This window comes from Monodon monoceros, unplaced genomic scaffold (assembly GCF_005190385.1).
Source record: "Monodon monoceros isolate NGI ecotype Baffin Bay Population unplaced genomic scaffold, NGI_Narwhal_1 Super_Scaffold_21, whole genome shotgun sequence".
In the NCBI taxonomy this organism is placed as follows: Eukaryota; Metazoa; Chordata; class Mammalia; order Artiodactyla; family Monodontidae; genus Monodon; species Monodon monoceros.
The window spans coordinates 106,468,643-106,479,732 of NW_021703778.1; the positions used below are offsets into that span (position 1 = coordinate 106,468,643).

The 11,090-nt window shown below is 38.8% G+C and overlaps 1 pseudogene; it reads left to right on the plus strand.

Annotated features, from left to right (window-relative positions):
• The first annotated feature begins 3,491 nt into the window (after window positions 1–3,491).
• Window positions 3,492–4,167, plus strand: LOC114903885 (annotated as a pseudogene).
• Window positions 4,168–11,090: the final 6,923 nt, after the last annotated feature.

Sequence of the window (11,090 nt, forward strand, 5' to 3'; positions counted from 1 at the left end):
CAGCCGCATAGCACAGAGAGATCAGCTAGGTGTTTTGTGACCACCTAGAGGGGTGGGATAGGGAGGGTGGGAGGGAGGGAGACACAAGAGGGAGGAGATATGGGGATATATGTATATGTATAGCTGATTCACTTTGTTATAAAGCAGAAACTAACACACACTTGTAAAGCAGTTATACTCTAATAAAGATGTTTAAAAAAACAAAAAAAAACTAGGCTTAGAGTTTTTGTTTTAGAAATAAAGGAAAAGGGAGAATGGAAGCCATTTAAATGGTTACAAAAGGTATTTCAGATTCTAACTATTTTTATTACAATGTCATATCTAACTCTTCCTTATCAGTGCCTTTTTTCCTTGGAACTCTCACCATTTTTTTCAGGGGAAATATACAGCAACAAACAGAAAGTGTGACACACAGATGTGCACAAACACACACACATATACACACCAAATATTATTTCTTATTTTATAAAAATGTCTGTCATCTTACACTGAAAAACAGAGGAATAATGTCAAGATGCAATTTACTGAAAGTCAATATTTAATGTCATATAGAAGAAAGATGAAAGGGCTCTACTCTAAGTCATTGCTTCAGTTTGAAATTAAGTGGGAAACCTTGGAAGCTACTTTTACTCTTACTAGGTTCACATTTTGTAGCAGTTAACCAGAGAAAAGTAATGCAAAATGTTATATGCTGATTTTTCCTTCTCCACAAACTACTGAGATAATTCTCTTTGTAAAAGTAAAAATCTAACCATCAGTAAAGTTTAACCAGAGAAATGATACGAATAGGTAAAAAGCAATATTTCAACTTCTTGAAATTTATTAAAGTGGAGATTCATTTTCTACATCATCTTTAATGAGGAAATATTTAATTTAAATAAATATATTCTAAATAGAGCAAGTCAACAGATGTATCAGAGTAAATTAAAAGGTTGCATATTCTTGGGCTTCCCCCCTTGGCAGTTTTATTTTTGGATTTGCCCTCTGTGGGTGACTGAATAATTTTCAGTCTTTATAGAGATTTAGAAAAAAAAGTCTGAAAGGTTATTTCATATGTACTGAGGAAATTATGTGTATCATCAAAGTCTAGCCAGGAAACAGAAACCACCTGAGTAGTTAAAGAGACTTTAATGCAGAAAATTGATTCCGTGGGTGATGAAAGAGCTGAGACACCAAACAAGGGACACTGGGGCAATCCAAAGATTAACAACAGCAGGAAGCCACCCTCGCCCACAACTGACGGGATAAAAGGCAAAGGCAGTGTTCCTAGCACTAGTGGAAGCTGGAACCATAGTTTGGCCCACCTGCCAAGAGTTGGATTCATAAAGCTGCTGGCAGGGAAGGAGGGAGATACCCTGGCTTATTCCTCCCTATTGCCCCCTCCACAATCCAGTCTGAAAAGCATGGGAACCAGAGCTGCCTCTTGACACAGAGCAGAGCGGGGAGAGAGCAGGGAAGGGGTGTGAGAGCAAGCAGATCCAGGACACATACATCATATAATTACCTGCTACGGTGGGGCTGGTGGAAGGGAGTGAGGACTGGTAGTGAAGAAAGGAACGTGGAATGAGCTGTAGCATTTATATTTTGGTAGAGGATATAAAATGGACCCTGAAGCTTTTATTCTTTTACGGGAAAATAATCAACGTGTTTGGGACCTATTCTGTCTCTTGATTTTTGCATTACACACTAGGCTTATCAATGCCGCTACAGTCTCGTTTCTAGGTGGACACCTGGGAGCAGGGGCCACAACATTACCCTGTCTCACAACAAACTTCTGGTATTCCAGTATGATATCACAATGTTCTAGTGTTTTGCATACACACACACACACACACACACACATTTTAACTGACAGAAACATGATAGAACGTAAAATGTGATGGCTTCAGGACCAGCTTTGTAAATTGTGCAACATAAGTTGTGATCCCAATGTTCTGTGAGAGTGTAAGATTCAAATCTATTCATCAAGACACTCTTTTTAAAGTAAATTTATTTATTTATTTATGGCTGTGTTGGGTCTTTGTTGCTGCTCCCAGACTTTCTCTAGTTGTAGCAAGCGGGGGCTACTCTTCATTGAGGTGCGTGGGCTTCTCATTGTTGTGGCTTCTCTTTGTTGTGGAGCACGGGCTCTAGGCACAGGCTCAGTAGTTGTGGCTCATGGGCTCTAGATTGTAGGCTCAGTAGTTGTGGTGCATAGGCTTAGTTGCTCCGTGGTATGTGGGATCTTCCCGGACCAGGGCTCGAACCCATGTCCCCTGCATTGGCAGGCAGATTCTAAACCACTGAGCCACCAGGGAAATCCCAAGACACTTTTAATATAATGAAAACTTTTATGGGTCAGGGGAAGACGTATCACAATGAGGTCAGATTTTGCTTCCCAAGCTATTTGGTCAAGAGGCCACACACCCCAGCTACTGACGGTTTTGCTGAAGCCAACAGAAACAGGTTGGATGGGAGAGGAGAGAATGTGACCGCATTAGACCATGGGTGGGGGCAGAGAAGGACCCATTAGGACCTCCAGCTGTTCCTATTCACTGAAGTTAGGGACTGACTCCTGTCTGGTGTGCAAAACCATTAAGGGGATATTACCCTTCATCTGATCTTGACAAGAGAATATTTTATGATTAAAATAAAAAGACAAACTGATTAAGCTGCATCTGGGTTAACTTTCCTAAATAACAAATTGGCAGACAGCCTGGAAACAATGTAAATTCTGCTGCATTAAAATTACAATCACAGCTGATTTTTCTTCTACCTAGTTGGCTACTGAGAAATAAAATTTTGATGGTTGTATGCCTCATGTAGAAAGGCAACATATAGTAAATTTTCACAGGAATTCCCATAGATGGGACTGGAGGTAACCACATAGGAAAACGGGGAGCCAGGAGAAAAAGCTACAGCGAGTGCTGGCCCTGTCCAGAGCACCTTCATACTCACAACACTGTTCTATTAAAAGGTCAAGAAAGGAGGCTTGCCAAGAACCCCTTTTTTTGGAAAGGTAAATACAGGAGTTTATTTGCATATTAAGTAATCATAGAAACATTTTACAGTATAGCTTTCATTCACTAAAAACTGGTACATGACAGTTTATTTGCATAAGCATTTTTCTTCCCCAACTGAACTCAGAACCCAGGGAACATGTTGCAAGAAAAATAACAATAAAATATTTTCTCTGCCAACTTTGAAAAAAAGCCAAAGGAGTAACATCGTGGTGTGTTTGTTTGGCATCAAATGTGTTTTGACTTATTGTCTTTAGAAAGGGGCTAAAGGTTAAAAAAAAAAAAAGGGAAAATAAGTCAAAATTGACTTTGTTTCAAGTCATTATGTACAACAGTAGTTTGGGACCATGCAAGACAGAAAAGTTTGGAAGGAGAGGTCATAAGAGAAAGGTAAGACGACTTCATTTTGAAAGATGTCCAACACATACTTAGAAATATAAGATTGGCTCCCCCTTTCACAAGGCATCTCAGAGGAAAAGCAGCTCCTTCAGGATGAAGATAGGTATCTTCTTCCCCGTCACTAGCTGCCAGAAACTCACTGAAATAGACAATGAACAAAAACTGCATGCCTTTGTTAAGAAGCCTATGGACACAGAAGTTGCTGATGATGCTCTGAGTGAAAAGTGGAAGGGTTATGTGGCTTGAATCGGTGGTGGGAATGACAAACAAGGTTTCCCTATGATCCAGTGTGTCCTGATCCATGGTCATGTTCATCTGCTACTGAGTAGGGGGTTTTCCTGTGATAGACCAAGGAGAATAGGAGAAAGAAATGGTAATTTGAGTGTTCTTAACTTGGTTATTTTTTAAAAGGGAGAGTAGGAAATTCCTGGAAGGATACTGCCGTGCCTCATTGCTTAGGCCCCCCAAAGCTAAAAGCATCTGTAAAGTTTTCAATCTCTCTAAAAAGATGATGTCCATCAAGATGCTGTTAGAAAATCACTGCACAAAGAAATTAAGAAACCCAGAACAAGAGTGCCCAAATTCTATGTCCTGTTACTCCATGCATTCTACACATTGCTCTGAAGAAACAGCTTACTAATAAAAATAAGGAAGAGGTTGAAGAATACGCTAAACTTTTGGCCAAGAAAATGGAAGACCAAGGAGAAATGCCAGGAACATTTCCAAGAGACAGAGGCTACTCTCTCTAAGAGCTTCTATGCTAGTCTGAGTCAAGTCAAAAATAAGATTTTCTAAGAGTAACAAATAAATAAGATCAGATTTTTAAAAAAAAGAAAGAAAATATGGTATCAAAGCTTGGATAAAAATCAGGAGTGAAAATGTAAATTCTTTGCAAACACAGATAACATAAATAAAGTTAGAAGAGAAACAATGGGCAAAAAGGTTTGAACCACATATAAGAAACAAAAGATTGGTTTCCAGTAAACTTCTACCAATTAATAAGAAAAAGGCAAAGACTGAACAAGAATTTCACAGAGGAGGAAACAAAAATGATCAATAAACATAAGGAAAGACACTCAGTCCATTAATAGCCAAGGGAATGGATATCAAAAACACAATATATATCATTTTATACCCTTCAGGTTGGCAACGAAATTTTTTTAAATTTGATGATGTCAAAGTATTGTGTAAACAGGTTCAAGTGGCCACACACTTCACATGCCAGGCTCTCTTGAGCAGCTTTTCCTGGGAAACATTCAAGGGATGGGAGCAGGTACCCTGGAGCACCTCACAGCAATCTAGTAGAGCCCAACTCTGGGGTCGAGGAAAGCAACTCAGATCCTTGGGCTATGATGCTTTTATGCAGCGGGATTGAGAAAGGCCAACCCCTTCTCTGCGGGGATTAAAAGCCAAGTTTCAATAGCAACATCATATGCAGAACCTTTGCTACAGTTCTAAGCTGCCAGTTTGGTGTTCACAGTTGGAAGGAATGCCCTTTCTTGGGAGTCAGATAGGTGCACGTAGTGGCAAGTCGGCAAAGAATCTGCCCCCGTGCTCTCATAATTGAAGCAGTGGCCCCTCGACTGGCATGATGGAGTGAGGAACTGGGGTCCAAGCCTTGAGACTGCCAAGTATTGGTGGCCTTAAACATAGGTCATAGCCAGTTTCCATGGAGCTTTGCAGGAGCCCTGCTCTCTTTGGGAAGCCAATCTACAGGAGATCAGTTTTGGACAAGTTAACCCTTCCTTACCTCTCAAAGGATTAGCAAGAGTTTGGGGAAAATGGTGGTTTCATACAACACCAACAGAGGTTTTACATTTTACAGCTGTTTTGGTGGGGAGTGGCGTGGGCAAGTGACCTACTTCCTGTTCTCTGACAATGCCCCAAAGAGATTACAAGACCCCACAGAAGAATGGCTACAAGTTTCCAGTCTCTCCAAAGACCTCTATGCCTAAAACTTAATCAAAAAAGCTGTAGAGTTACCCAGACCTGAATGGAATGTGTGGCTTGGACAATGGACATTTCAGTACTAACTAGTGGAAACAGATAACCACTATCCATAGATCTCAAGAACCCCTTGAAGCTTGTTTATAATATTGGATCCCTGGTGCAACCTTGAAGAGGAAGAGCTTAAAGAATGATGAATGAGCTGCCCAGCAGCCCAATGGGAAGGGAAGAGTTGGACATCGAGTTGATTTAAAGAAAATAAAGAATTGCTATGTTTCTCACAAAAACATTTTAATTTACAAAGTTCAAGTCCAGGAAAATTTTCTCTTACTTTATCTTTTAACATATTATATCGTATTCAAGGGAAAAAAATATTGCTTTAAAAGTTCTGTGATTTGCTAAAATTTCATAGTGGTTGTGAGCATTTGAGGTAAAACCAACTAGGTTTCAAATTACTCCATGATAAGTGCTTGAGGTATGATTTTTAATTTTTTAAGCTATAGTTTCTACAAGTGTAAAATAGGGATTGTTATTAATCACTAAGATTAATGAGACAATGTTTATAAAGCACCTATTAGCACACTGATCTCAATCACTGGTACTTTAAGGATAATATTCACATTACACGAAACTGAGAAAATAAAAAAGGGGAAAAGATCACCCATAAACTGATCACCCTAGCACAAGTACCATCATTTTGGATACTTTCCTTTTGAGGTAGGTTTTTAACTTTAGGGATTGTTTTGTTATAGTTGCCATGCCAGCTTCACAAGGGTAGAACCTCAGCACCTTTCATAGTTAATGATAAAAATATTACTGAAATTTTGGGAATTCCCTGGTGGTCCAGTGGTTGGGACTCCACACTTTTGCTGCCGAGGGCCCAGGTTCAGTCCCTGGTTAGGGAACGAGGATGCCCACAAGCTGTGCAGCACAGCCAAAAAAATCCAAAAACCTGAATTTTTGAATTAATCAATAAGTTGGAGTTAGTTTGTATTTTTTCATATTTGGTCTGGTAAAAAAATGCAAGAAGCTCTCAAATAGGCAGAAATGTTCTTTTAAAAACATATTTGATATTGTTTTTCCAAAAAAAATGAAGACTTTCATTTTTAAGTTGCCTATATCATTTCAAAATATTTCAAAAGCATGATTAGGCAACCTGAAATGTGTCAAGAATATTCTTCAACTCATTTTTAAGCACTCCACTTTTAAGCTTTTCATTATTGTTCCTAATACATGTAAATAAAGATACTTTTTTTAAAGTGGTATTGTATACGAAGAATCCAATTGCTTTATATATTTGAAAGGGCGGTTCCTCTTTTTTTTTTTTTTGTCTCTTTAAAAATAAAATGGCCGTATGCATGTGGAATTGCTGGCTTACTTAAGATTCTTGAAACGTGTTTTTTTCCCCAAGGATTTCCTCATATCCTTTCCGAGCCCGGTAAAGTTACTGCTTCAGCAAAAGGCACATCATTGCTTGCCATTATGCTCATTTTGTACTTTCCTAGATAGTGTTCATTTCCTTCCTATCATTAGTTAAGAGATGACTCAAGAGCAGCTTAGGTAGCCTATCCTCCAGCTCAGTACTCATTTAGAGTACCTGTGATACGTGGACAAGAGGAAGCTAACTTTTAAACCCATAAACTGAATCTGGGGGACTTAGGGCAATCTCTAGAAGACATTCTGGGCCTCAGTCGGGAATATAGGCTTGCTGGTGACCCATCTCTTGACACTCTTTCCCATGTGCTTCCACACGTACCCTGCCTAAATCTTTCAGCAGAGACTAGCCAGGTCTCCTCCTTCTTCCTCTGGTTTAATGATAACTTAGCACCCCAGTGAGATTCATTTTCCCCCATGTTGGTAAGTCTCAATAATATCACAGACAAAACCGACATGTACAATCATCCTTGATCCATACATTATTCCTCTTCATTCTTCATTTGTTAGTCTATTTGACTATTTTACTTATAATTGGCAGCTTTAACAACAGATTCTTGGGGGAAAATACAAATTAAATTTTGGTTTTAGATTTCATCATTGAATCCTGATTGAATAAAAATTCAAAGTTTCATGTACTTAGAGAAAGCACTATTAGAATTTCATTTTGCAGAATATATCCAAGAATAGCTGAAATAAGTCCTTATAAACTGGCTCATTTCAGAAATACTGGAAAAACAAAAAGTAGGTACAGAGAAAAAAAATTAAATCAGTAAATAGAAGCTGTTTTCAAGTGATATGTATAACAAACATAACTACTCTTATAACTTGAAAATTAATAATAGTAACTAAAAATAAACAACTCATCTGTAGAACATTTCTTTAAGATAAGGCATCTAACAAACTTCTACTTCTTTCAACCCACCCACCCCCTGCCCTTCATCATTTTGTTAATACAGTGTAAATGTTTAGTTTCACCTACTTGAGACTAAAACATTATTTTGAACATTTGGTGCTTTCTCTTAAGAATCATTTTGACATTTGTGTTGCACATTATAATTAAAATTAAAATAATTTTTTGACCTCTGTTTAACTGAAATGTTTAACTGAAAACAATGCTAGTTTCAGTTAAACACTAGTGTTGTTGCCCTATGACTACTTCACTCTTCAATTCTTAATTCTGATTCCTTTCTCAGTTTTCATGTACAGGCATACCTTGTTTAATTGTGCTTCACAGATACTGCGTTTTCACAAGTTGAAGGTTTATAGCAACCCAATGTAGAGTAAGTTTCTAGGTGCTATTTTTCCAACAGCATTTGCTCACTTTGTGTCCCTGAGCCACATTTTGGTAATTCTTGCAATATTTCACTTTTTCATTATTACTATATTTGTTATGGTGATCTGTGGTCAGTGATCTTTGATACTACTATTGTAATTGTTTTGGGGCACCACAAACTGTGCCCATGTAAGACAGTGAACTTAACTGATAAATGTTGCTTATGTTTGGATAGCTTACCCATCAGCCACTTTCCAGTCCCTTTCCCTCTCCTCATGCCTCTCTATTCCCTGAGACACAACAATATTGAAATTAGGCCAGTTAATAACCCTACAATGGCCTCTAAGTGTTCAAGTGAAAGCAAGAGTTGCATGTCTCTCACTTTAAATCAAAAACTGGAAATGATTAAGCTTAGTGAGGGAAGGATGTGGAATGTCGAGATAGGCCAAAAGCTAGGTCTCTTGTGCTAAACAGTTAGCCAAGTTGTGAATGCAAAGGAAAAGTTCTTGAAAGAAATTAAAAGTGCTGCTCCAGTGAACACACAAATGATAGGAAAGCGAGACAGCCTGATTGCTGATATGGAGAAAGTTGTAGTGGTCTGGACAGAAGATCATATCAGCCACACATCTCCTTAAGCCAAAGCCTAATCCATAGCAAGGCCCTAACTCTCTTCAATTCTAGGAAGGCTGAAAGAGGTAAGGAAGCTACAGAAGAAAAGTCTGAAGCTACCAGAAAGTGGTTCACAAGGTTTAAAGAAAGAAGCCAGAAGCCATCTTCATGACATAAAAAGGCAAGGTAAAGCAGCAAGTGCTGATGTGGAAGCTGTAGCAAGTTATTCAGAAGATCTAGCTAAGATAATGGATGAAGGTGGCTACACTAAACAGTAGATTTTCAATGTGGATAAAACAGCCTTATACTGGCGGCTGATGCCATCGAGGACTTTCATAGTTAGAGAGGAGGAGCCAATGCCTGGCTTCAAAGCACAGGCTGGCTCTCTTGCTAGGGGCTAACGCAGCTGGGGACTTTAAGTTGAAGCCAACGTTCATTTACCATTCTGAAAATCTTAGGGCCCTTAAGAATTATGCCAGGGCTTCCCTGGTGGCGCAGTGGTTGAGAGTCTGCCTGCCGATGCAGGGGACACGGGTTCGTGCCCCGGTCCGGGAAGATCACACATGCTGCAGAGCGGCTGGGCCTGTGAGCCATGGCCGCTGAGCCTGCGCATCCGGACCCTGTGCTCCGCAACGGGAGAGGCCACAACAGTGAGGGGCCCGCGTACCGCAAAAAAAAAAAAATAATAATTATGCCAAATATACTCAGCTTATGCCCTCTAAATGGAACAATAAAGCCTGGATGATAGCACATCTTCTTACAACATGGTTTACTGAATATTTTAAGCCCACTGTGAGACCTACTGCTGAGAGAAAAGATTCCTTTCAAAATGCTACTACTCATTGGCAATGCACCTAGTCACCGAAGAGCTCTGACGGAGATGTACCACAAGATTCATGTTGTCTTGATGCCTGCTAACATAATATCTATTCTTCAGCCCATTCATCAAGGAGTAATTTCAACTTCAAGTCTTATTATTTAAGAAATACATTTTGTAAGGCTATAGCTGCCAGAGTGATTCCTCTGATGAACCTGGGCAAAGTAAATTGAAAACCTTCTGGAAAGTTTCCCAACTTTAGATATCATTAAGGACGTTCACGATTAATGGGAAGAGGTCAAAATATCAACATTAACAAGAATTTGGAAGTAGTTGATTCCATCCTGCATAGATGGCTTTGAGGAGTTCAAGACTTCAGTGGAGGAAGTCACTGAATTCGTAGTGGAGCCTGAAGAGGTGAATTGCTGAAATCTCGTGATAAAATTTTAAGGGATAAGGAGTTGCTTCTTATGGATGAACAAAGAAAGCAGTTTCACGAGATGGAACGTACTCCTGGTGAAGATGCTGTGAAGATTGTTGAAGTGACAGCAAAAGCTTTAGAATATTACAGAGACTTAGTTGATAAAGCAGTGGCAGTGTTTGAGAGGACTGACTCCAATTTTGAAAGTTCTACTGTGCCTAAAATGCTAACAAACAGCATTGCATGCTACAGAGAAACCATTCATAAAAGGAAGTCAATTGATGAGGCAAACTTCCCCACCGTCTTATTTGAAGAACTTGCCATGGCCACCCCAATCTTCAGCAACCACCACCCTGATCAACCATCAGCCATCGATATCAAGGCAAGACCCACCGCCAGCAAAAAGACTACATCTTGCTGAAGGCTCAGATTATGGTTAGCAGTTTGTAGCAATAAAGTAGTTTTGATTTAAGGTATGCACATTGTGTTTTTTAGACATACTGCTACTGCATACTTATTGGACTACAGTCTATAACTTTTATATGCACTTGGAAACCAAAAAATTCATGTGACTCTTTTGTGATATTCACTTTATGGTGGTGGTCTAGAACTGAACCCACAATATCTCTGAGGCACACCTTTCGACTTTATTTTCAGTAAGATTATTTGCATTAGTAGACTTTCATATATTTCTGGTATACTTAATTTTGTGCACAGAAGTATGGTACACACCATCAGAGGTTTTATAGCACACAGGTCACAAGTATTTTACTGTAATTAAAAGCCCTTGGAAGTTGCCAATGATACACAGGTTATGTGAATTACAGGAAAAAGTAAAGCTAAATACTCATACTCAATTAAAATACTCAATTAACTTGGCAGTTATTTAAAAGACTAATTTGTGTTGAACCTTCTAGGCTTTTGAGAGATAATAGCTGAATGAATAAGTACATAACAAATGTGTGACAAATTAATTAGAAAACAGAAAGATTAGGAGAAGGAGAATCAGTTATGTGATGGTCCCTTAATGATTATGCAAAAAATGGAAATGTAGACCTTTAACCATTTCTAATAAATCTTTCTAAAATCTTTGATTCAAAACATAACTCAGTCTATCAAAAACTTAGGAGACAACAGAAATAGTCACAGATGTAGAAAACAAACTTATGGTTACCAAGGGGAAAGGGG